This window comes from Oncorhynchus kisutch, unplaced genomic scaffold (assembly GCF_002021735.2).
Source record: "Oncorhynchus kisutch isolate 150728-3 unplaced genomic scaffold, Okis_V2 scaffold2704, whole genome shotgun sequence".
NCBI classification, from domain to species: domain Eukaryota; kingdom Metazoa; phylum Chordata; class Actinopteri; order Salmoniformes; family Salmonidae; genus Oncorhynchus; species Oncorhynchus kisutch.
The window spans coordinates 1-25,433 of NW_022264649.1; the positions used below are offsets into that span (position 1 = coordinate 1).

Consider the following 25,433-nt stretch of genomic DNA (forward strand, 5'->3'; position numbering starts at 1 on the left):
AAGAGGTTTTATTTTACTAACGATAAGGATTTGGGAGACATTTCAGTAGTTTTTATTGTACATGGTTAACATCCACTCAGAACATATTCCCTTCATCCACGTTCATTGAAGAACAAGGAACAGTCATCAAAGGTGGAAGAAAAATGAGCAAAGTCATTTCTAACCACCAGATTCATGCTCTGAATGGGAATATCTTGAATCGTCATCATGGATAGCGAGATCTACCACTTTAGACACACATTTCTCAAGTGTCGAAACTATACTTATAATGGCACGTCATAGGAAAATCGAACCTGAATAGTATAGTCTTGCTGTATAAGTTGTTGTGATCAAGGTAGAGCATTCTTGAGAAAGAGCATTTGCACCGAACCGGTTGTGTTGCATTTCTCAGCATCACAGTTGTTGCAATCAAATGAGTTTAAATATGGAGATTGCCTATGTTCCTCAAATGAAGAAATATGGTCAACGATGCTGGTTGCCAACAGTGTCAAATATGACCTAATGTTGGTGGACAGCCATCCATATTTCAAAGGCAGTTATTTTTGTTGAAGTCTACCCCCGTTTAAACATTGTGTGTTTTAGCTATAGACGTATGGTTGTACCATCAGATTTGTCTGGTCTTCCGCATCCAGTGGTACCAAGAGTTAGTCTGTGTGATTAACGGGGGCTGAGATAGAGCTGTGTTTGTGAGACAAAGATGGATTCCGAAGGTGCCCAGGCCCGGGTCTTTTTTAACAAAAACATCTGTAGAGTCAGAATGGTTTGAATTACAAACTACTAAAAGCTATCTATGAAAAGCTGAGACTCTATCGAACATGCACATGTAACATGTTTTGCTCTATGACGCTCACAAGCTACAGAAAATTGTTAGAAAGTACAAGGTTCTTCTACGTATAAAGGTCAAAGGTTGTCCTGGAAGGAAAATGTTAAAACACCTCATTTTGAAGCAATATACCTGGGCTGGACATGGAGATCAACAAAAGCCAGAGAACTGAAAAGATTATTGCTGGGGTCTCAGGACTGATTCAAGAGGTTTTATTTTACTAACGATAAGGATTTGGGAGACATTTCAGTAGTTTTTATTGTACATGGTTAACATCCACTCAGAACATATTCCCTTCATCCACGTTCATTGAAGAACAAGGAACAGTCATCAAAGGTGGAAGAAAAATGAGCAAAGTCATTTCTAACCACCAGATTCATGCTCTGAATGGGAATATCTTGAATCGTCATCATGGATAGCGAGATCTACCACTTTAGACACACATTTCTCAAGTAACGCACTATAGAAATGATCCCTGAAAGTATAGTCTTGCTGTATAAGTTGTTGTGATCAAGGTAGAGCATCTTGAAAAGAGCATTTGCACCACCGGTTTGTGTTGCGTTTCTCAGCATCAACAGTTGTTGCAATCAAATGATGTTAAATATGGAGAATTGCTATGTTCCTCAAATGAGAAATATGGTCAACGATGCTGGTTGCCAACAGGTCAAATATGACCTAATGTTGGTGGACAGCCATCCATATTTCAAAGGCAGTTATTTTTGTTGAAGTCTACCCCCGTTTAAACATTGTGTGTTTTAGCTATAGACGTATGGGTTGTACCATCAGATTTGTCTTGGTCTTCCGCATCCAGTGGTACCAAGAGTTAGTCTGTGTGATTAACGGGGGCTGAGATAGAGCTGTGTTTGTGAGACACAGATGGATTCCGAAGGTGCCCAGGCCCGGGTCTTTTTTTTACAAAAACATCTGTAGAGTCAGAATGGTTTGAATTACAAACTACTAAAAGCTATCTATGAAAAGCTGAGACTCTATCGAACATGCACATGTAACATGTTTTGCTCTATGACGCTCACAAGCTACAGAAAAATTGTTAGAAAGTACAAGGTTCTTCTACGTATAAAGGTCAAAGGTTGTCCTGGAAGGAAAATGTTAAAACACCTCATTTTGAAGCAATATATCTGGGCTGGACATGGAGATCAACAAAAGCCAGAGAACTGAAAAGATTATTGCTGGGGTCTCAGGACTGATTCAAGAGGTTTTATTTTACTAACGATAAGGATTTGGGAGACATTTCAGTAGTTTTTATTGTACATGGTTAACATCCACTCAGAACATATTCCCTTCATCCACGTTCATTGAAGAACAAGGAACAGTCATCAAAGGTGGAAGAAAAATGAGCAAAGTCATTTCTAACCACCAGATTCATGCTCTGAATGGGAATATCTTGAATCGTCATCATGGATAGCGAGATCTACCACTTTAGACACACATTTCTCAAGTAACGCACTATAGAAATGATCCCTGAAAGTATAGTCTTGCTGTATAAGTTGTTGTGATCAAGGTAGAGCATCTTGAAAAGAGCATTTGCACCACCGGTTTGTGTTGCGTTTCTCAGCATCAACAGTTGTTGCAATCAAATTATGTTAAATATGGAGAATTGCTATGTTCCTCAAATGAGAAATATGGTCAACGATGCTGGTTGCCAACAGGTCAAATATGACCTAATGTTGGTGGACAGCCATCCATATTTCAAAGGCAGTTATTTTTGTTGAAGTCTACCCCCGTTTAAACATTGTGTGTTTTAGCTATAGACGTATGGGTTGTACCATCAGATTTGTCTTGGTCTTCCGCATCCAGTGGTACCAAGAGTTAGTCTGTGTGATTAACGGGGGCTGAGATAGAGCTGTGTTTGTGAGACACAGATGGATTCCGAAGGTGCCCAGGCCCGGGTCTTTTTTTTACAAAAACATCTGTAGAGTCAGAATGGTTTGAATTACAAACTACTAAAAGCTATCTATGAAAAGCTGAGACTCTATCGAACATGCACATGTAACATGTTTTGCTCTATGACGCTCACAAGCTACAGAAAAATTGTTAGAAAGTACAAGGTTCTTCTACGTATAAAGGTCAAAGGTTGTCCTGGAAGGAAAATGTTAAAACACCTCATTTTGAAGCAATATATCTGGGCTGGACATGGAGATCAACAAAAGCCAGAGAACTGAAAAGATTATTGCTGGGGTCTCAGGACTGATTCAAGAGGTTTTATTTTACTAACGATAAGGATTTGGGAGACATTTCAGTAGTTTTTATTGTACATGGTTAACATCCACTCAGAACATATTCCCTTCATCCACGTTCATTGAAGAACAAGGAACAGTCATCAAAGGTGGAAGAAAAATGAGCAAAGTCATTTCTAACCACCAGATTCATGCTCTGAATGGGAATATCTTGAATCGTCATCATGGATAGCGAGATCTACCACTTTAGACACACATTTCTCAAGTAACGCACTATAGAAATGATCCCTGAAAGTATAGTCTTGCTGTATAAGTTGTTGTGATCAAGGTAGAGCATCTTGAAAAGAGCATTTGCACCACCGGTTTGTGTTGCGTTTCTCAGCATCAACAGTTGTTGCAATCAAATGATGTTAAATATGGAGAATTGCTATGTTCCTCAAATGAGAAATATGGTCAACGATGCTGGTTGCCAACAGGTCAAATATGACCTAATGTTGGTGGACAGCCATCCATATTTCAAAGGCAGTTATTTTTGTTGAAGTCTACCCCCGTTTAAACATTGTGTGTTTTAGCTATAGACGTATGGGTTGTACCATCAGATTTGTCTTGGTCTTCCGCATCCAGTGGTACCAAGAGTTAGTCTGTGTGATTAACGGGGGCTGAGATAGAGCTGTGTTTGTGAGACACAGATGGATTCCGAAGGTGCCCAGGCCCGGGTCTTTTTTTTACAAAAACATCTGTAGAGTCAGAATGGTTTGAATTACAAACTACTAAAAGCTATCTATGAAAAGCTGAGACTCTATCGAACATGCACATGTAACATGTTTTGCTCTATGACGCTCACAAGCTACAGAAAAATTGTTAGAAAGTACAAGGTTCTTCTACGTATAAAGGTCAAAGGTTGTCCTGGAAGGAAAATGTTAAAACACCTCATTTTGAAGCAATATACCTGGGCTGGACATGGAGATCAACAAAAGCCAGAGAACTGAAAAGATTATTGCTGGGGTCTCAGGACTGATTCAAGAGGTTTTATTTTACTAACGATAAGGATTTGGGAGACATTTCAGTAGTTTTTATTGTACATGGTTAACATCCACTCAGAACATATTCCCTTCATCCACGTTCATTGAAGAACAAGGAACAGTCATCAAAGGTGGAAGAAAAATGAGCAAAGTCATTTCTAACCACCAGATTCATGCTCTGAATGGGAATATCTTGAATCGTCATCATGGATAGCGAGATCTACCACTTTAGACACACATTTCTCAAGTAACGCACTATAGAAATGATCCCTGAAAGTATAGTCTTGCTGTATAAGTTGTTGTGATCAAGGTAGAGCATCTTGAAAAGAGCATTTGCACCACCGGTTTGTGTTGCGTTTCTCAGCATCAACAGTTGTTGCAATCAAATGATGTTAAATATGGAGAATTGCTATGTTCCTCAAATGAGAAATATGGTCAACGATGCTGGTTGCCAACAGGTCAAATATGACCTAATGTTGGTGGACAGCCATCCATATTTCAAAGGCAGTTATTTTTGTTGAAGTCTACCCCCGTTTAAACATTGTGTGTTTTAGCTATAGACGTATGGGTTGTACCATCAGATTTGTCTTGGTCTTCCGCATCCAGTGGTACCAAGAGTTAGTCTGTGTGATTAACGGGGGCTGAGATAGAGCTGTGTTTGTGAGACACAGATGGATTCCGAAGGTGCCCAGGCCCGGGTCTTTTTTTTACAAAAACATCTGTAGAGTCAGAATGGTTTGAATTACAAACTACTAAAAGCTATCTATGAAAAGCTGAGACTCTATCGAACATGCACATGTAACATGTTTTGCTCTATGACGCTCACAAGCTACAGAAAAATTGTTAGAAAGTACAAGGTTCTTCTACGTATAAAGGTCAAAGGTTGTCCTGGAAGGAAAATGTTAAAACACCTCATTTTGAAGCAATATACCTGGGCTGGACATGGAGATCAACAAAAGCCAGAGAACTGAAAAGATTATTGCTGGGGTCTCAGGACTGATTCAAGAGGTTTTATTTTACTAACGATAAGGATTTGGGAGACATTTCAGTAGTTTTTATTGTACATGGTTAACATCCACTCAGAACATATTCCCTTCATCCACGTTCATTGAAGAACAAGGAACAGTCATCAAAGGTGGAAGAAAAATGAGCAAAGTCATTTCTAACCACCAGATTCATGCTCTGAATGGGAATATCTTGAATCGTCATCATGGATAGCGAGATCTACCACTTTAGACACACATTTCTCAAGTAACGCACTATAGAAATGATCCCTGAAAGTATAGTCTTGCTGTATAAGTTGTTGTGATCAAGGTAGAGCATCTTGAAAAGAGCATTTGCACCACCGGTTTGTGTTGCGTTTCTCAGCATCAACAGTTGTTGCAATCAAATTATGTTAAATATGGAGAATTGCTATGTTCCTCAAATGAGAAATATGGTCAACGATGCTGGTTGCCAACAGGTCAAATATGACCTAATGTTGGTGGACAGCCATCCATATTTCAAAGGCAGTTATTTTTGTTGAAGTCTACCCCCGTTTAAACATTGTGTGTTTTAGCTATAGACGTATGGGTTGTACCATCAGATTTGTCTTGGTCTTCCGCATCCAGTGGTACCAAGAGTTAGTCTGTGTGATTAACGGGGGCTGAGATAGAGCTGTGTTTGTGAGACACAGATGGATTCCGAAGGTGCCCAGGCCCGGGTCTTTTTTTTACAAAAACATCTGTAGAGTCAGAATGGTTTGAATTACAAACTACTAAAAGCTATCTATGAAAAGCTGAGACTCTATCGAACATGCACATGTAACATGTTTTGCTCTATGACGCTCACAAGCTACAGAAAAATTGTTAGAAAGTACAAGGTTCTTCTACGTATAAAGGTCAAAGGTTGTCCTGGAAGGAAAATGTTAAAACACCTCATTTTGAAGCAATATATCTGGGCTGGACATGGAGATCAACAAAAGCCAGAGAACTGAAAAGATTATTGCTGGGGTCTCAGGACTGATTCAAGAGGTTTTATTTTACTAACGATAAGGATTTGGGAGACATTTCAGTAGTTTTTATTGTACATGGTTAACATCCACTCAGAACATATTCCCTTCATCCACGTTCATTGAAGAACAAGGAACAGTCATCAAAGGTGGAAGAAAAATGAGCAAAGTCATTTCTAACCACCAGATTCATGCTCTGAATGGGAATATCTTGAATCGTCATCATGGATAGCGAGATCTACCACTTTAGACACACATTTCTCAAGTAACGCACTATAGAAATGATCCCTGAAAGTATAGTCTTGCTGTATAAGTTGTTGTGATCAAGGTAGAGCATCTTGAAAAGAGCATTTGCACCACCGGTTTGTGTTGCGTTTCTCAGCATCAACAGTTGTTGCAATCAAATTATGTTAAATATGGAGAATTGCTATGTTCCTCAAATGAGAAATATGGTCAACGATGCTGGTTGCCAACAGGTCAAATATGACCTAATGTTGGTGGACAGCCATCCATATTTCAAAGGCAGTTATTTTTGTTGAAGTCTACCCCCGTTTAAACATTGTGTGTTTTAGCTATAGACGTATGGGTTGTACCATCAGATTTGTCTTGGTCTTCCGCATCCAGTGGTACCAAGAGTTAGTCTGTGTGATTAACGGGGGCTGAGATAGAGCTGTGTTTGTGAGACACAGATGGATTCCGAAGGTGCCCAGGCCCGGGTCTTTTTTTTACAAAAACATCTGTAGAGTCAGAATGGTTTGAATTACAAACTACTAAAAGCTATCTATGAAAAGCTGAGACTCTATCGAACATGCACATGTAACATGTTTTGCTCTATGACGCTCACAAGCTACAGAAAATTGTTAGAAAGTACAAGGTTCTTCTACGTATAAAGGTCAAAGGTTGTCCTGGAAGGAAAATGTTAAAACACCTCATTTTGAAGCAATATATCTGGGCTGGACATGGAGATCAACAAAAGCCAGAGAACTGAAAAGATTATTGCTGGGGTCTCAGGACTGATTCAAGAGGTTTTATTTTACTAACGATAAGGATTTGGGAGACATTTCAGTAGTTTTTATTGTACATGGTTAACATCCACTCAGAACATATTCCCTTCATCCACGTTCATTGAAGAACAAGGAACAGTCATCAAAGGTGGAAGAAAAATGAGCAAAGTCATTTCTAACCACCAGATTCATGCTCTGAATGGGAATATCTTGAATCGTCATCATGGATAGCGAGATCTACCACTTTAGACACACATTTCTCAAGTAACGCACTATAGAAATGATCCCTGAAAGTATAGTCTTGCTGTATAAGTTGTTGTGATCAAGGTAGAGCATCTTGAAAAGAGCATTTGCACCACCGGTTTGTGTTGCGTTTCTCAGCATCAACAGTTGTTGCAATCAAATTATGTTAAATATGGAGAATTGCTATGTTCCTCAAATGAGAAATATGGTCAACGATGCTGGTTGCCAACAGGTCAAATATGACCTAATGTTGGTGGACAGCCATCCATATTTCAAAGGCAGTTATTTTTGTTGAAGTCTACCCCCGTTTAAACATTGTGTGTTTTAGCTATAGACGTATGGGTTGTACCATCAGATTTGTCTTGGTCTTCCGCATCCAGTGGTACCAAGAGTTAGTCTGTGTGATTAACGGGGGCTGAGATAGAGCTGTGTTTGTGAGACACAGATGGATTCCGAAGGTGCCCAGGCCCGGGTCTTTTTTTTACAAAAACATCTGTAGAGTCAGAATGGTTTGAATTACAAACTACTAAAAGCTATCTATGAAAAGCTGAGACTCTATCGAACATGCACATGTAACATGTTGTGCTCTATGACACTCACAAGCTACAGAAAAGTTGTTAGAAATTACAAGGTTCTTCTACATATAAAGGTCAAAGGTTGTCCTGAAAGGAAAATGTTAAAACACCTCATTTTGAAGCAATTTATCTGGGCTGGACATGGAGATCAACAAAAGCCAGAGAACTGAAAAGATTATTGCTGGGGTCTCAGGACTGATTCAAGAGGTTTTATTTTACTAACGATAAGGATTTGGGAGACATTTCAGTAGTTTTTATTGTACATGGTTAACATCCACTCAGAACATATTCCCTTCATCCACGTTCATTGAAGAACAAGGAACAGTCATCAAAGGTGGAAGAAAAATGAGCAAAGTCATTTCTAACCACCAGATTCATGCTCTGAATGGGAATATCTTGAATCGTCATCATGGATAGCGAGATCTACCACTTTAGACACACATTTCTCAAGTAACGCACTATAGAAATGATCCCTGAAAGTATAGTCTTGCTGTATAAGTTGTTGTGATCAAGGTAGAGCATCTTGAAAAGAGCATTTGCACCACCGGTTTGTGTTGCGTTTCTCAGCATCAACAGTTGTTGCAATCAAATTATGTTAAATATGGAGAATTGCTATGTTCCTCAAATGAGAAATATGGTCAACGATGCTGGTTGCCAACAGGTCAAATATGACCTAATGTTGGTGGACAGCCATCCATATTTCAAAGGCAGTTATTTTTGTTGAAGTCTACCCCCGTTTAAACATTGTGTGTTTTAGCTATAGACGTATGGGTTGTACCATCAGATTTGTATTGGTCTTCCGCATCCAGTGGTACCAAGAGTTAGTCTGTGTGATTAACGGGGGCTGAGATAGAGCTGTGTTTGTGAGACACAGATGGATTCCGAAGGTGCCCAGGCCCGGGTCTTTTTTTTACAAAAACATCTGTAGAGTCAGAATGGTTTGAATTACAAACTACTAAAAGCTATCTATGAAAAGCTGAGACTCTATCGAACATGCACATGTAACATGTTGTGCTCTATGACACTCACAAGCTACAGAAAAGTTGTTAGAAATTACAAGGTTCTTCTACATATAAAGGTCAAAGGTTGTCCTGAAAGGAAAATGTTAAAACACCTCATTTTGAAGCAATTTATCTGGGCTGGACATGGAGATCAACAAAAGCCAGAGAACTGAAAAGATTATTGCTGGGGTCTCAGGACTGATTCAAGAGGTTTTATTTTACTAACGATAAGGATTTGGGAGACATTTCAGTAGTTTTTATTGTACATGGTTAACATCCACTCAGAACATATTCCCTTCATCCACGTTCATTGAAGAACAAGGAACAGTCATCAAAGGTGGAAGAAAAATGAGCAAAGTCATTTCTAACCACCAGATTCATGCTCTGAATGGGAATATCTTGAATCGTCATCATGGATAGCGAGATCTACCACTTTAGACACACATTTCTCAAGTAACGCACTATAGAAATGATCCCTGAAAGTATAGTCTTGCTGTATAAGTTGTTGTGATCAAGGTAGAGCATCTTGAAAAGAGCATTTGCACCACCGGTTTGTGTTGCGTTTCTCAGCATCAACAGTTGTTGCAATCAAATTATGTTAAATATGGAGAATTGCTATGTTCCTCAAATGAGAAATATGGTCAACGATGCTGGTTGCCAACAGGTCAAATATGACCTAATGTTGGTGGACAGCCATCCATATTTCAAAGGCAGTTATTTTTGTTGAAGTCTACCCCCGTTTAAACATTGTGTGTTTTAGCTATAGACGTATGGGTTGTACCATCAGATTTGTATTGGTCTTCCGCATCCAGTGGTACCAAGAGTTAGTCTGTGTGATTAACGGGGGCTGAGATAGAGCTGTGTTTGTGAGACACAGATGGATTCCGAAGGTGCCCAGGCCCGGGTCTTTTTTTTACAAAAACATCTGTAGAGTCAGAATGGTTTGAATTACAAACTACTAAAAGCTATCTATGAAAAGCTGAGACTCTATCGAACATGCACATGTAACATGTTTTGCTCTATGACGCTCACAAGCTACAGAAAAGTTGTTAGAAAGTACAAGGTTCTTCTACGTATAAAGGTCAAAGGTTGTCCTGAAAGGAAAATGTTAAAACACCTCATTTTGAAGCAATTTATCTGGGCTGGACATGGAGATCAACAAAAGCCAGAGAACTGAAAAGATTATTGCTGGGGTCTCAGGACTGATTCAAGAGGTTTTATTTTACTAACGATAAGGATTTGGGAGACATTTCAGTAGTTTTTATTGTACATGGTTAACATCCACTCAGAACATATTCCCTTCATCCACGTTCATTGAAGAACAAGGAACAGTCATCAAAGGTGGAAGAAAAATGAGCAAAGTCATTTCTAACCACCAGATTCATGCTCTGAATGGGAATATCTTGAATCGTCATCATGGATAGCGAGATCTACCACTTTAGACACACATTTCTCAAGTAACGCACTATAGAAATGATCCCTGAAAGTATAGTCTTGCTGTATAAGTTGTTGTGATCAAGGTAGAGCATCTTGAAAAGAGCATTTGCACCACCGGTTTGTGTTGCGTTTCTCAGCATCAACAGTTGTTGCAATCAAATTATGTTAAATATGGAGAATTGCTATGTTCCTCAAATGAGAAATATGGTCAACGATGCTGGTTGCCAACAGGTCAAATATGACCTAATGTTGGTGGACAGCCATCCATATTTCAAAGGCAGTTATTTTTGTTGAAGTCTACCCCCGTTTAAACATTGTGTGTTTTAGCTATAGACGTATGGGTTGTACCATCAGATTTGTATTGGTCTTCCGCATCCAGTGGTACCAAGAGTTAGTCTGTGTGATTAACGGGGGCTGAGATAGAGCTGTGTTTGTGAGACACAGATGGATTCCGAAGGTGCCCAGGCCCGGGTCTTTTTTTTACAAAAACATCTGTAGAGTCAGAATGGTTTGAATTACAAACTACTAAAAGCTATCTATGAAAAGCTGAGACTCTATCGAACATGCACATGTAACATGTTGTGCTCTATGACACTCACAAGCTACAGAAAAGTTGTTAGAAATTACAAGGTTCTTCTACATATAAAGGTCAAAGGTTGTCCTGAAAGGAAAATGTTAAAACACCTCATTTTGAAGCAATTTATCTGGGCTGGACATGGAGATCAACAAAAGCCAGAGAACTGAAAAGATTATTGCTGGGGTCTCAGGACTGATTCAAGAGGTTTTATTTTACTAACGATAAGGATTTGGGAGACATTTCAGTAGTTTTTATTGTACATGGTTAACATCCACTCAGAACATATTCCCTTCATCCACGTTCATTGAAGAACAAGGAACAGTCATCAAAGGTGGAAGAAAAATGAGCAAAGTCATTTCTAACCACCAGATTCATGCTCTGAATGGGAATATCTTGAATCGTCATCATGGATAGCGAGATCTACCACTTTAGACACACATTTCTCAAGTAACGCACTATAGAAATGATCCCTGAAAGTATAGTCTTGCTGTATAAGTTGTTGTGATCAAGGTAGAGCATCTTGAAAAGAGCATTTGCACCACCGGTTTGTGTTGCGTTTCTCAGCATCAACAGTTGTTGCAATCAAATTATGTTAAATATGGAGAATTGCTATGTTCCTCAAATGAGAAATATGGTCAACGATGCTGGTTGCCAACAGGTCAAATATGACCTAATGTTGGTGGACAGCCATCCATATTTCAAAGGCAGTTATTTTTGTTGAAGTCTACCCCCGTTTAAACATTGTGTGTTTTAGCTATAGACGTATGGGTTGTACCATCAGATTTGTATTGGTCTTCCGCATCCAGTGGTACCAAGAGTTAGTCTGTGTGATTAACGGGGGCTGAGATAGAGCTGTGTTTGTGAGACACAGATGGATTCCGAAGGTGCCCAGGCCCGGGTCTTTTTTTTACAAAAACATCTGTAGAGTCAGAATGGTTTGAATTACAAACTACTAAAAGCTATCTATGAAAAGCTGAGACTCTATCGAACATGCACATGTAACATGTTGTGCTCTATGACACTCACAAGCTACAGAAAAGTTGTTAGAAATTACAAGGTTCTTCTACATATAAAGGTCAAAGGTTGTCCTGAAGGAAAATGTTAAAACACCTCATTTTGAAGCAATTTATCTGGGCTGGACATGGAGATCAACAAAAGCCAGAGAACTGAAAAGATTATTGCTGGGGTCTCAGGACTGATTCAAGAGGTTTTATTTTACTAACGATAAGGATTTGGGAGACATTTCAGTAGTTTTTATTGTACATGGTTAACATCCACTCAGAACATATTCCCTTCATCCACGTTCATTGAAGAACAAGGAACAGTCATCAAGGTGGAAGAAAAATGAGCAAAGTCATTTCTAACCACCAGATTCATGCTCTGAATGGGAATATCTTGAATCGTCATCATGGATAGCGAGACTATACTTTCAGGGATCATTTCTATAGTGCGTTACTTGAGAAATGTGTGTCTAAAGTGGTAGATCTCGCTATCCATGATGACGATTCAAGATATTCCCATTCAGAGCATGAATCTGGTGGTTAGAAATGACTTTGCTCATTTTTCTTCCACCTTTGATGACTGTTCCTTGTTCTTCAATGAACGTGGATGAAGGGAATATGTTCTGAGTGGATGTTAACCATGTACAATAAAAACTACTGAAATGTCTCCCAAATCCTTATCGTTAGTAAAATAAAACCTCTTGAATCAGTCCTGAGACCCCAGCAATAATCTTTTCAGTTCTCTGGCTTTTGTTGATCTCCATGTCCAGCCCAGATAAATTGCTTCAAAATGAGGTGTTTTAACATTTTCCTTTCAGGACAACCTTTGACCTTTATATGTAGAAGAACCTTGTAATTTCTAACAACTTTTCTGTAGCTTGTGAGTGTCATAGAGCAAAACATGTTACATGTGCATGTTCGATAGAGTCTCAGCTTTTCATAGATAGCTTTTAGTAGTTTGTAATTCAAACCATTCTGACTCTACAGATGTTTTTGTAAAAAAAAGACCCGGGCCTGGGCACCTTCGGAATCCATCTGTGTCTCACAAACACAGCTCTATCTCAGCCCCCGTTAATCACACAGACTAACTCTTGGTACCACTGGATGCGGAAGACCAATACAAATCTGATGGTACAACCCATACGTCTATAGCTAAAACACACAATGTTTAAACGGGGGTAGACTTCAACAAAAATAACTGCCTTTGAAATATGGATGGCTGTCCACCAACATTAGGTCATATTTGACCTGTTGGCAACCAGCATCGTTGACCATATTTCTCATTTGAGGAACATAGCAATTCTCCATATTTAACATAATTTGATTGCAACAACTGTTGATGCTGAGAAACGCAACACAAACCGGTGGTGCAAATGCTCTTTTCAAGATGCTCTACCTTGATCACAACAACTTATACAGCAAGACTATACTTTCAGGGATCATTTCTATAGTGCGTTACTTGAGAAATGTGTGTCTAAAGTGGTAGATCTCGCTATCCATGATGACGATTCAAGATATTCCCATTCAGAGCATGAATCTGGTGGTTAGAAATGACTTTGCTCATTTTTCTTCCACCTTTGATGACTGTTCCTTGTTCTTCAATGAACGTGGATGAAGGGAATATGTTCTGAGTGGATGTTAACCATGTACAATAAAAACTACTGAAATGTCTCCCAAATCCTTATCGTTAGTAAAATAAAACCTCTTGAATCAGTCCTGAGACCCCAGCAATAATCTTTTCAGTTCTCTGGCTTTTGTTGATCTCCATGTCCAGCCCAGATAATTGCTTCAAAATGAGGTGTTTTAACATTTTCCTTTCAGGACAACCTTTGACCTTTATACGTAGAAGAACCTTGTACTTTCTAACAACTTTTCTGTAGCTTGTGAGCGTCATAGAGCAAAACATGTTACATGTGCATGTTCGATAGAGTCTCAGCTTTTCATAGATAGCTTTTAGTAGTTTGTAATTCAAACCATTCTGACTCTACAGATGTTTTTGTAAAAAAAAGACCCGGGCCTGGGCACCTTCGGAATCCATCTGTGTCTCACAAACACAGCTCTATCTCAGCCCCCGTTAATCACACAGACTAACTCTTGGTACCACTGGATGCGGAAGACCAAGACAAATCTGATGGTACAACCCATACGTCTATAGCTAAAACACACAATGTTTAAACGGGGGTAGACTTCAACAAAAATAACTGCCTTTGAAATATGGATGGCTGTCCACCAACATTAGGTCATATTTGACCTGTTGGCAACCAGCATCGTTGACCATATTTCTCATTTGAGGAACATAGCAATTCTCCATATTTAACATCATTTGATTGCAACAACTGTTGATGCTGAGAAACGCAACACAAACCGGTGGTGCAAATGCTCTTTTCAAGATGCTCTACCTTGATCACAACAACTTATACAGCAAGACTATACTTTCAGGGATCATTTCTATAGTGCGTTACTTGAGAAATGTGTGTCTAAAGTGGTAGATCTCGCTATCCATGATGACGATTCAAGATATTCCCATTCAGAGCATGAATCTGGTGGTTAGAAATGACTTTGCTCATTTTTCTTCCACCTTTGATGACTGTTCCTTGTTCTTCAATGAACGTGGATGAAGGGAATATGTTCTGAGTGGATGTTAACCATGTACAATAAAAACTACTGAAATGTCTCCCAAATCCTTATCGTTAGTAAAATAAAACCTCTTGAATCAGTCCTGAGACCCCAGCAATAATCTTTTCAGTTCTCTGGCTTTTGTTGATCTCCATGTCCAGCCCAGGTATATTGCTTCAAAATGAGGTGTTTTAACATTTTCCTTTCCAGGACAACCTTTGACCTTTATACGTAGAAGAACCTTGTACTTTCTAACAATTTTTCTGTAGCTTGTGAGCGTCATAGAGCAAAACATGTTACATGTGCATGTTCGATAGAGTCTCAGCTTTTCATAGATAGCTTTTAGTAGTTTGTAATTCAAACCATTCTGACTCTACAGATGTTTTTGTAAAAAAAGACCCGGGCCTGGGCACCTTCGGAATCCATCTGTGTCTCACAAACACAGCTCTATCTCAGCCCCCGTTAATCACACAGACTAACTCTTGGTACCACTGGATGCGGAAGACCAAGACAAATCTGATGGTACAACCCATACGTCTATAGCTAAAACACACAATGTTTAAACGGGGGTAGACTTCAACAAAAATAACTGCCTTTGAAATATGGATGGCTGTCCACCAACATTAGGTCATATTTGACCTGTTGGCAACCAGCATCGTTGACCATATTTCTCATTTGAGGAACATAGCAATTCTCCATATTTAACATCATTTGATTGCAACAACTGTTGATGCTGAGAAACGCAACACAAACCGGTGGTGCAAATGCTCTTTTCAAGATGCTCTACCTTGATCACAACAACTTATACAGCAAGACTATACTTTCAGGGATCATTTCTATAGTGCGTTACTTGAGAAATGTGTGTCTAAAGTGGTAGATCTCGCTATCCATGATGACGATTCAAGATATTCCCATTCAGAGCATGAATCTGGTGGTTAGAAATGACTTTGCTCATTTTTCTTCCACCTTTGATGACTGTTCCTTGTTCTTCAATGAACGTGGATGAAGGGAATATGTTCTGAGTGGATGTTAACCATGTACAATAAAAACTACTGAAATGTCTCCCAAATCCTTATCGTTAGTAAAATAAAACCTCTTGAATCAGTCCTGAGACCCCAGCAATAATCTTTTCAGTTCTCTGGCTTTTGTTGATCTCCATGTCCAGCCCAGATATATTGCTTCAAAATGAGGTGTTTTAACATTTTCCTTCCAGGACAACCTTTGACCTTTATACGTAGAAGAACCTTGTACTTTCTAACAATTTTCTGTAGCTTGTGAGCGTCATAGAGCAAAACATGTTACATGTGCATGTTCGATAGAGTCTCAGCTTTTCATAGATAGCTTTTAGTAGTTTGTAATTCAAACCATTCTGACTCTACAGATGTTTTTGTAAAAAAAAGACCCGGGCCTGGGCACCTTCGGAATCCATCTGTGTCTCACAAACACAGCTCTATCTCAGCCCCCGTTAATCACACAGACTAACTCTTGGTACCACTGGATGCGGAAGACCAAGACAAATCTGATGGTACAACCCATACGTCTATAGCTAAAACACACAATGTTTAAACGGGGGTAGACTTCAACAAAAATAACTGCCTTTGAAATATGGATGGCTGTCCACCAACATTAGGTCATATTTGACCTGTTGGCAACCAGCATCGTTGACCATATTTCTCATTTGAGGAACATAGCAATTCTCCATATTTAACATCATTTGATTGCAACAACTGTTGATGCTGAGAAACGCAACACAAACCGGTGGTGCAAATGCTCTTTTCAAGATGCTCTACCTTGATCACAACAACTTATACAGCAAGACTATACTTTCAGGGATCATTTCTATAGTGCGTTACTTGAGAAATGTGTGTCTAAAGTGGTAGATCTCGCTATCCATGATGACGATTCAAGATATTCCCATTCAGAGCATGAATCTGGTGGTTAGAAATGACTTTGCTCATTTTTCTTCCACCTTTGATGACTGTTCCTTGTTCTTCAATGAACGTGGATGAAGGGAATATGTTCTGAGTGGATGTTAACCATGTACAATAAAAACTACTGAAATGTCTCCCAAATCCTTATCGTTAGTAAAATAAAACCTCTTGAATCAGTCCTGAGACCCCAGCAATAATCTTTTCAGTTCTCTGGCTTTTGTTGATCTCCATGTCCAGCCCAGATATATTGCTTCAAAATGAGGTGTTTTAACATTTTCCTTCCAGGACAACCTTTGACCTTTATACGTAGAAGAACCTTGTACTTTCTAACAATTTTTCTGTAGCTTGTGAGCGTCATAGAGCAAAACATGTTACATGTGCATGTTCGATAGAGTCTCAGCTTTTCATAGATAGCTTTTAGTAGTTTGTAATTCAAACCATTCTGACTCTACAGATGTTTTTGTAAAAAAAGACCCGGGCCTGGGCACCTTCGGAATCCATCTGTGTCTCACAAACACAGCTCTATCTCAGCCCCCGTTAATCACACAGACTAACTCTTGGTACCACTGGATGCGGAAGACCAAGACAAATCTGATGGTACAACCCATACGTCTATAGCTAAAACACACAATGTTTAAACGGGGGTAGACTTCAACAAAAATAACTGCCTTTGAAATATGGATGGCTGTCCACCAACATTAGGTCATATTTGACCTGTTGGCAACCAGCATCGTTGACCATATTTCTCATTTGAGGAACATAGCAATTCTCCATATTTAACATAATTTGATTGCAACAACTGTTGATGCTGAGAAACGCAACACAAACCGGTGGTGCAAATGCTCTTTTCAAGATGCTCTACCTTGATCACAACAACTTATACAGCAAGACTATACTTTCAGGGATCATTTCTATAGTGCGTTACTTGAGAAATGTGTGTCTAAAGTGGTAGATCTCGCTATCCATGATGACGATTCAAGATATTCCCATTCAGAGCATGAATCTGGTGGTTAGAAATGACTTTGCTCATTTTTCTTCCACCTTTGATGACTGTTCCTTGTTCTTCAATGAACGTGGATGAAGGGAATATGTTCTGAGTGGATGTTAACCATGTACAATAAAACTACTGAAATGTCTCCCAAATCCTTATCGTTAGTAAAATAAAACCTCTTGAATCAGTCCTGAGACCCCAGCAATAATCTTTTCAGTTCTCTGGCTTTTGTTGATCTCCATGTCCAGCCCAGATATATTGCTTCAAAATGAGGTGTTTTAACATTTTCCTTCCAGGACAACCTTTGACCTTTATACGTAGAAGAACCTTGTACTTTCTAACAATTTTCTGTAGCTTGTGAGCGTCATAGAGCAAAACATGTTACATGTGCATGTTCGATAGAGTCTCAGCTTTTCATAGATAGCTTTTAGTAGTTTGTAATTCAAACCATTCTGACTCTACAGATGTTTTTGTAAAAAAAAGACCCGGGCCTGGGCACCTTCGGATCCATCTGTGTCTCACAAACACAGCTCTATCTCAGCCCCCGTTAATCACACAGACTAACTCTTGGTACCACTGGATGCGGAAGACCAAGACAAATCTGATGGTACAACCCATACGTCTATAGCTAAAACACACAATGTTTAAACGGGGGGTAGACTTCAACAAAAATAACTGCCTTTGAAATATGGATGGCTGTCCACCAACATTAGGTCATATTTGACCTGTTGGCAACCAGCATCGTTGACCATATTTCTCATTTGAGGAACATAGCAATTCTCCATATTTAACATCATTTGATTGCAACAACTGTTGATGCTGAGAAACGCAACACAAACCGGTGGTGCAAATGCTCTTTTCAAGATGCTCTACCTTGATCACAACAACTTATACAGCAAGACTATACTTTCAGGGATCATTTCTATAGTGCGTTACTTGAGAAATGTGTGTCTAAAGTGGTAGATCTCGCTATCCATGATGACGATTCAAGATATTCCCATTCAGAGCATGAATCTGGTGGTTAGAAATGACTTTGCTCATTTTTCTTCCACCTTTGATGACTGTTCCTTGTTCTTCAATGAACGTGGATGAAGGGAATATGTTCTGAGTGGATGTTAACCATGTACAATAAAAACTACTGAAATGTCTCCCAAATCCTTATCGTTAGTAAAATAAAACCTCTTGAATCAGTCCTGAGACCCCAGCAATAATCTTTTCAGTTCTCTGGCTTTTGTTGATCTCCATGTCCAGCCCAGATATATTGCTTCAAAATGAGGTGTTTTAACATTTTCCTTCCAGGACAACCTTTGACCTTTATACGTAGAAGAACCTTGTACTTTCTAACAATTTTTCTGTAGCTTGTGAGTGTCATAGAGCAAACATGTTACATGTGGCATGTTCGATAGAGTCTCAGCTTTTCATAGATAGCTTTTAGTAGTTTGTAATTCAAACCATTCTGACTCTACAGATGTTTTTGTAAAAAAAGACCCGGGCCTGGGCACCTTCGGAATCCATCTTTGTCTCACAAACACAGCTCTATCTCAGCCCCCGTTAATCACACAGACTAACTCTTGGTACCACTGGATGCGGAAGACCAAGACAATCTGATGGTACAACCCATACGTCTATAGCTAAAACACACAATGTTTAAACGGGGGTAGACTTCAACAAAAATAACTGCCTTTGAAATATGGATGGCTGTCCACCAACATTAGGTCATATTTGACCTGTTGGCAACCAGCATCGTTGACCATATTTCTCATTTGAGGAACATAGCAATTCTCCATATTTAACATAATTTGATTGCAACAACTGTTGATGCTGAGAAACGCAACACAAACCGGTGGTGCAAATGCTCTTTTCAAGATGCTCTACCTTGATCACAACAACTTATACAGCAAGACTATACTTTCAGGGATCATTTCTATAGTGCGTTACTTGAGAAATGTGTGTCTAAAGTGGTAGATCTCGCTATCCATGATGACGATTCAAGATATTCCCATTCAGAGCATGAATCTGGTGGTTAGAAATGACTTTGCTCATTTTTCTTCCACCTTTGATGACTGTTCCTTGTTCTTCAATGAACGTGGATGAAGGGAATATGTTCTGAGTGGATGTTAACCATGTACAATAAAAACTACTGAAATGTCTCCCAAATCCTTATCGTTAGTAAAATAAACCTCTTGAATCAGTCCTGAGACCCCAGCAATAATCTTTTCAGTTCTCTGGCTTTTGTTGATCTCCATGTCCAGCCCAGATATATTGCTTCAAAATGAGGTGTTTTAACATTTTCCTTCAGGACAACCTTTGACCTTTATACGTAGAAGAACCTTGTACTTTCTAACAATTTTCTGTAGCTTGTGAGCGTCATAGAGCAAAACATGTTACATGTGCATGTTCGATAGAGTCTCAGCTTTTCATAGATAGCTTTTAGTAGTTTGTAATTCAAACCATTCTGACTCTACAGATGTTTTTGTAAAAAAAGACCCGGGCCTGGGCACCTTCGGAATCCATCTGTGTCTCACAAACACAGCTCTATCTCAGCCCCCGTTAATCACACAGACTAACTCTTGGTACCACTGGATGCGGAAGACCAAGACAAATCTGATGGTACAACCCATACGTCTATAGCTAAAACACACAATGTTTAAACGGGGGTAGACTTCAACAAAAATAACTGCCTTTGAAATATGGATGGCTGTCCACCAACATTAGGTCATATTTGACCTGTTGGCAACCAGCATCGTTGACCATATTTCTCATTTGAGGAACATAGCAATTCTCCATATTTAACATAATTTGATTGCAACAACTGTTGATGCTGAGAAACGCAACACAAACCGGTGGTGCAAATGCTCTTTTCAAGATGCTCTACCTTGATCACAACAACTTATACAGCAAGACTATACTTTCAGGGATCATTTCTATAGTGCGTTACTTGAGAAATGTGTGTTCTAAAGTGGTAGATCTCGCTATCCATGATGACGATTCAGATATTCCCATTCAGAGCATGAATCTGGTGGTTAGAAATGACTTTGCTCATTTTTCTTCCACCTTTGATGACTGTTCCTTGTTCTTCAATGAACGTGGATGAAGGGAATATGTTCTGAGTGGATGTTAACCATGTACAATAAAAACTACTGAAATGTCTCCCAAATCCTTATCGTTAGTAAAATAAAACCTCTTGAATCAGTCCTGAGACCCAGCAATAATCTTTTCAGTTCTCTGGCTTTTGTTGATCTCCATGTCCAGCCCAGATATATTGCTTCAAAATGAGGTGTTTTAACATTTTCCTTCCAGGACAACCTTTGACCTTTATACGTAGAAGAACCTTGTACTTTCTAACAATTTTCTGTAGCTTGTGAGCGGTCATAGAGCAAAACATGTTACATGTGCATGTTCGATAGAGTCTCAGCTTTTCATAGATAGCTTTTAGTAGTTTGTAATTCAAACCATTCTGACTCTACAGATGTTTTTGTAAAAAAAGACCCGGGCCTGGGCACCTTCGGAATCCATCTGTGTCTCACAAAACACAGCTCTATCTCAGCCCCCGTTATCACACAGACTAACTCTTGGTACCACTGGATGCGGAGGACCAAGACAAATCTGATGGTACAACCCATACGTCTATAGCTAAAACACACAATGTTTAAACGGGGGTAGACTTCAACAAAAATAACTGCCTTTGAAATATGGATGGCTGTCCACCAACATTAGGTCATATTTGACCTGTTGGCAACCAGCATCGTTGACCATATTTCTCATTTGAGGAACATAGCAATTCTCCATATTTAACATAATTGATTGCAACAACTGTTGATGCTGAGAAACGCAACACAAACCGGTGGTGCAAATGCCTCTTTTCAAGATGCTCTACCTTGATCACAACAACTTATACAGCAAGACTATACTTTCAGGGATCATTTCTATAGTGCGTTACTTGAGAAATGTGGTGTCTAAAAGTGGTAGAGATCTCGCTATCCATGATGACGATTCAAAGATTTCCATTCAGAGCATGAATCTGGTGGTTAGAAATGACTTTGCTCATTTTTCTTCCACCTTTGATGACTGTTCCTTGTTCTTCAATGAATGTGGATGAAGGAATATGTTCTGAGTGGATGTTAACCATGTACAATAAAAACTACTGGAAATGTCTCCCAAATCCCTTATCGTTAGTAAAATAAAACCTCTTGAATCAGTCCTGAGACCCCAGCAATAATCTTTTCAAGTTCTCTGGCTTTTGTTGATCTCCCATGTCCAGCCCAGATATATTGCTTCAAAATGAGGTGTTTTAACATTTTCCTTCCAGGACAACCTTTGACCTTATACGTAGAAGAACCTTGTACTTTCTAACAACTTTTCTGTAGCTTGTGAGTGTCATAGAGCAAAACATGTTACATGTGCATGTTCGATAGAGTCTCAGCTTTTCATAGATAGCTTTTAGTAGTTTGTAATTCAAACCATTCTGACTCTACAGATGTTTTTGTAAAAAAAAGACCCGGGCCTGGGCACCTTCGGAATCCATCTTTGTCTCACAAACACAGCTCTATCTCAGCCCCGTTAATCACACAGACTAACTCTTGGTACCACTGGATGCGGAAGACAAAGACAAATCTGATGGTACAACCCATACGTCTATAGCTAAAACACACAATGTTTAAACGGGGGTAGACTTCAACAAAAATAACAGCTTTGAAATCTGGATGGCTGTCCACCAACATTAGGTCATATTTTACCTGTTGGCAACCAGCAATGTTGACCATATTTCTCATTTGAGGAACATAGCAATTCTCCATAATTAACATAATTTGATTGCAACAACTGTTGATGCTGAGAATGCAACATTAATGAAAACTATACTTTCAGCGATCAGTTTATTAGGTATTTACTGCGTTGACACAATGACTTATCAATGACCCAAAACCAGATCAGATCAGTTAATTCCTACCGTTGTCGTAATGCTTCAGCAAATGTACATTATCCCGGTAATGTTGGAATACACAATGTAAGTGACCTAATTTATGTCGCTCTAACTGCCCTGAATGCCTCTGCTGATTCTGCAGCTATTGTATGCTGTAATATGTGCCTTTGAACCAGAGTTATACTGTTAGCCCTGAGGCGGTGTGCATCTCACCCTGCACTAACATAATTAAGATCAGCATGTCTACTTCTGCTAGGCTTCCCAGTAAACCAATGAAAATAATCAAACATCTCAGAACAGTGCTAAAAATAGCCCACATTAACATATGTAGTTTAAGAAACAAAGTTCATGACATCAATCATTTGCTTGTAACAGATGACATTCATAATTTCTGAAAATCACTTAGATAATACCTTTGATGATACAGTGGTAGAAATACATGGTTGTAACATCGACAGAAAATATAGAAATGCCTATGGTGGAGGTGTTGCCATTTATATTCAGAACCACATTCCTGTAAATCTTTAAATGGTTCTCATGTTAAATAATATTGAAGTAATATTGTTACAAGTTAATCTTCCTCACCTAAAGCCCATTCTTGTGGGAAGCTGCTATAGACTACCAAGTGCTAACAGTCAGTATCTGGACAACATGAAATGCTTGATAATGTATGTGATATCGACAGAGAGGTATATTTTTCTGGTGATTTAATATGGACTTGCTTTCATCAAACTTCACACTCAAGAAATAGCTTCAAACTGTAACTTGTGCCTGCAACCTGGTTCAGGTTATCAGTCAACCTACTGTATCAGGGTAGTTACAAACAGCACAGAAGTTAAATCATCAAACATTTTATTGATCACATCTTTACCAATTACTGCAGAAATTTGCTTTAAAGCAGTATCCAAATCCATGGATGTAGTGATCACAATATAATAGCATATTTAGGAAAACCAAGTTCCAAAGGCTGGGCCAAATATACTGAATAGAGGTCATACAATAAGTTGTGTAGTGATTGATAGGTGGTTGATGTAAAGAATATTTGTTGGTCTGTGGTGTGTAATGAGGCACAACCAGACACTGCACTTGACATATTTATGAAATGTCTTATTCCAGTTACTAATAAGCATGCACCAATTAAGAAAATGACTGTAAAAACTATTAATCCCATGGATTGTTGAGGAATTGAAAATGGTATGGTTGAGAGGGATGAGGTAAAAGAATGGGACATAAATCTGGCTGCACAACAGATTGGCAAACATACTGCAAATTGAGAAATCATGTGACTAACTGAATCCAAAGAAAAAGAAACTATATTCTGAAACAAAGAAAAAAGATTTAAAGAATGATAGTAAAAAGCTTTGGAGCATCTTAAATCAAATTTCGGGCAAAAAGACAAACTCAGCTCCATCATACATTGAATCAGATGCCTCATTCATCACAAAAGCCACTGATATTGGCAATTACTTTAATTATTTTTTCATGGCAAGATTAGCAAACATAGGCATGACATGTGAGCAACAAATGCTGACACTACAAATCCAAATATAACTGATCAAATTATTTAGAATTTTGAAAAAAAGGTATTGTTGTCTATCAACAATGACAAGCCACCGGGGTCTGACAACTTGGATGGAATAATAGCGGTCGATATTGCCACTCCTATTTGCAATATTTCTATCTAAGCCTACTAGAAAGTGTGTGCCCTCAGGCCTGGAGGGAAGCAAAGGTAATTCAACTACCCAAGAATAGTTAAGGCCCCTGTACTGGCTCAAATACCACCGACCAATGAACCTGTTACCAACTCTTAGTAAACTTTGAGAACAGACTTTCAGCACGCTTATAGGGAAGGACATTCAACAAGCATGGCACTTGCACAAATGATTGATGATTGACTGAGAGAAATTGATGATAAAATTGTGGGGGCTGTTTTGTTAGACTTCAGTGCGGCTATTGACATCGATCATAGTCTGCTGATGGAAAACGTATGTGCTATGGATTTACACCCCCGCTATTTTGTGGATAAAGATTTACCTCTCTAACAGAACACAGAGGGTGTTCATTAATGGAGTCCTCTCCAACATAATCAAGGTAGAATCAGGAATTCCCCAGGGTAGCGTTCTAGGCTCTATTTATTTTATACTAATGACATGCCACTGGCCCTGAGCAAAGCCAATGTGCCTATGTATGCGGATGACTCAACACTATACACGTCAGCTACTGCAGCGAGTGAAATCACTGCAACACTTAAGAGCTGCGGTTAGTTTCAGAATGGATGGCAAGGAATAAGTTAGTCATAAATATTTCAAAAACAAAAAGCATTTGTATTTAGGACAAATCATTCACTAAACCCTAAACCTCAACTAAATCTTGTAATGAAGAAATAATGATGAAGATTTTAGATATTCCTTTCAGAGCGTGTCTCGTGGCTAGGAGTGACTTTGCTCATTTTCGTTCCCACCATTGACGACTGTTGCTTGTTCTCAATGGGATTTGGATGAAGGAAACATGTTCTGAGTGGATGCTGATCATGTAAAATAAATGGAAATAGCTTTTGACTCTGAAAATGCAACACATACCGGTGGTGCAAATGCTCTTTTCAAGACACTCCACCTTGATCACAAAAGCTGCTCCACCAAGATGATACATTCTATGATCACTTCTACAGTTATTTACTTCAGAAATGTGTTTTCTAAAGTGTTAGGTTTTGCTATCCGTGATGAACATTTAGGATATTCCTTCAATACATGGATGTGTTAAAGTGTTAAACCAATCTAAATGTATTTAGATTTTAGATTCTTCAAAGTAGCCACCCTTTGACTTGATGACAGCGTTGCACATTTGGCATTCTCTCATCAGCTCCACCTGGAGTGCTTTTCCAACAGTATTGAAGGATCATATACTGATATGTGTTGGCTGCTTTTCCTTCACTTTGCGGTTCAACTCATCCCAAACCATCTCAATTGGGTTGAGGTCGGGTGATTGTGGAGGCCAGGTCACCTGATGCAGCACTCCATCACTCTCCTTCTTAATCAAATAGCCCTTACACAGCCTGGAGGTGTGGTGGGTCATTATCCTGTTGAAAGCAAATGATAGTCCCACTAAG

General features: G+C 39.0%; 22 non-coding genes and 2 pseudogenes across 22 annotated transcripts; 11 read left to right on the forward strand and 13 right to left on the reverse strand.

The window, feature by feature from the left end:
- Positions 1-71: 71 nt before the first annotated feature.
- Positions 72-310, reverse strand: LOC116370725 (uncharacterized; annotated as a pseudogene).
- A 788-nt stretch (positions 311-1,098) lies between these two features.
- On the reverse strand, positions 1,099-1,314 carry LOC116370707 (small nucleolar RNA U3). The gene has a single exon (XR_004208797.1). It is a non-coding gene; the product is annotated as a small nucleolar RNA U3 (small nucleolar RNA).
- A 788-nt stretch (positions 1,315-2,102) lies between these two features.
- LOC116370718 (small nucleolar RNA U3) lies at positions 2,103-2,318 on the reverse strand. Its single transcript, XR_004208808.1, has one exon. It is a non-coding gene; the product is annotated as a small nucleolar RNA U3 (small nucleolar RNA).
- Positions 2,319-3,106: 788 nt separating this feature from the next.
- Positions 3,107-3,322, reverse strand: LOC116370728 (small nucleolar RNA U3). The gene has a single exon (XR_004208816.1). It is a non-coding gene; the product is annotated as a small nucleolar RNA U3 (small nucleolar RNA).
- A 788-nt stretch (positions 3,323-4,110) lies between these two features.
- Positions 4,111-4,326, reverse strand: LOC116370729 (small nucleolar RNA U3). Its single transcript, XR_004208817.1, has one exon. It is a non-coding gene; the product is annotated as a small nucleolar RNA U3 (small nucleolar RNA).
- Positions 4,327-5,114: 788 nt separating this feature from the next.
- Positions 5,115-5,330, reverse strand: LOC116370730 (small nucleolar RNA U3). Its single transcript, XR_004208818.1, has one exon. It is a non-coding gene; the product is annotated as a small nucleolar RNA U3 (small nucleolar RNA).
- A 788-nt stretch (positions 5,331-6,118) lies between these two features.
- Positions 6,119-6,334, reverse strand: LOC116370708 (small nucleolar RNA U3). The gene has a single exon (XR_004208798.1). It is a non-coding gene; the product is annotated as a small nucleolar RNA U3 (small nucleolar RNA).
- Positions 6,335-7,121: 787 nt separating this feature from the next.
- On the reverse strand, positions 7,122-7,337 carry LOC116370709 (small nucleolar RNA U3). Its single transcript, XR_004208799.1, has one exon. It is a non-coding gene; the product is annotated as a small nucleolar RNA U3 (small nucleolar RNA).
- Positions 7,338-8,125: 788 nt separating this feature from the next.
- LOC116370710 (small nucleolar RNA U3) lies at positions 8,126-8,341 on the reverse strand. Its single transcript, XR_004208800.1, has one exon. It is a non-coding gene; the product is annotated as a small nucleolar RNA U3 (small nucleolar RNA).
- A 788-nt stretch (positions 8,342-9,129) lies between these two features.
- On the reverse strand, positions 9,130-9,345 carry LOC116370711 (small nucleolar RNA U3). The gene has a single exon (XR_004208801.1). It is a non-coding gene; the product is annotated as a small nucleolar RNA U3 (small nucleolar RNA).
- A 788-nt stretch (positions 9,346-10,133) lies between these two features.
- Positions 10,134-10,349, reverse strand: LOC116370712 (small nucleolar RNA U3). Its single transcript, XR_004208802.1, has one exon. It is a non-coding gene; the product is annotated as a small nucleolar RNA U3 (small nucleolar RNA).
- Positions 10,350-11,137: 788 nt separating this feature from the next.
- On the reverse strand, positions 11,138-11,353 carry LOC116370713 (small nucleolar RNA U3). Its single transcript, XR_004208803.1, has one exon. It is a non-coding gene; the product is annotated as a small nucleolar RNA U3 (small nucleolar RNA).
- Positions 11,354-12,140: 787 nt separating this feature from the next.
- On the reverse strand, positions 12,141-12,355 carry LOC116370726 (small nucleolar RNA U3). The gene has a single exon (XR_004208815.1). It is a non-coding gene; the product is annotated as a small nucleolar RNA U3 (small nucleolar RNA).
- LOC116370722 (small nucleolar RNA U3) lies at positions 12,285-12,500 on the forward strand. Its single transcript, XR_004208812.1, has one exon. It is a non-coding gene; the product is annotated as a small nucleolar RNA U3 (small nucleolar RNA).
- Positions 12,501-13,288: 788 nt separating this feature from the next.
- On the forward strand, positions 13,289-13,504 carry LOC116370714 (small nucleolar RNA U3). Its single transcript, XR_004208804.1, has one exon. It is a non-coding gene; the product is annotated as a small nucleolar RNA U3 (small nucleolar RNA).
- A 787-nt stretch (positions 13,505-14,291) lies between these two features.
- On the forward strand, positions 14,292-14,507 carry LOC116370715 (small nucleolar RNA U3). The gene has a single exon (XR_004208805.1). It is a non-coding gene; the product is annotated as a small nucleolar RNA U3 (small nucleolar RNA).
- Positions 14,508-15,295: 788 nt separating this feature from the next.
- On the forward strand, positions 15,296-15,511 carry LOC116370716 (small nucleolar RNA U3). The gene has a single exon (XR_004208806.1). It is a non-coding gene; the product is annotated as a small nucleolar RNA U3 (small nucleolar RNA).
- Positions 15,512-16,298: 787 nt separating this feature from the next.
- On the forward strand, positions 16,299-16,514 carry LOC116370717 (small nucleolar RNA U3). The gene has a single exon (XR_004208807.1). It is a non-coding gene; the product is annotated as a small nucleolar RNA U3 (small nucleolar RNA).
- Positions 16,515-17,301: 787 nt separating this feature from the next.
- LOC116370719 (small nucleolar RNA U3) lies at positions 17,302-17,517 on the forward strand. The gene has a single exon (XR_004208809.1). It is a non-coding gene; the product is annotated as a small nucleolar RNA U3 (small nucleolar RNA).
- A 786-nt stretch (positions 17,518-18,303) lies between these two features.
- LOC116370720 (small nucleolar RNA U3) lies at positions 18,304-18,519 on the forward strand. Its single transcript, XR_004208810.1, has one exon. It is a non-coding gene; the product is annotated as a small nucleolar RNA U3 (small nucleolar RNA).
- A 786-nt stretch (positions 18,520-19,305) lies between these two features.
- LOC116370721 (small nucleolar RNA U3) lies at positions 19,306-19,521 on the forward strand. The gene has a single exon (XR_004208811.1). It is a non-coding gene; the product is annotated as a small nucleolar RNA U3 (small nucleolar RNA).
- Positions 19,522-20,305: 784 nt separating this feature from the next.
- LOC116370723 (small nucleolar RNA U3) lies at positions 20,306-20,521 on the forward strand. The gene has a single exon (XR_004208813.1). It is a non-coding gene; the product is annotated as a small nucleolar RNA U3 (small nucleolar RNA).
- Positions 20,522-21,307: 786 nt separating this feature from the next.
- On the forward strand, positions 21,308-21,525 carry LOC116370724 (small nucleolar RNA U3). The gene has a single exon (XR_004208814.1). It is a non-coding gene; the product is annotated as a small nucleolar RNA U3 (small nucleolar RNA).
- Positions 21,526-24,657: 3,132 nt separating this feature from the next.
- LOC116370727 (uncharacterized) lies at positions 24,658-24,846 on the forward strand (annotated as a pseudogene).
- Positions 24,847-25,433: the final 587 nt, after the last annotated feature.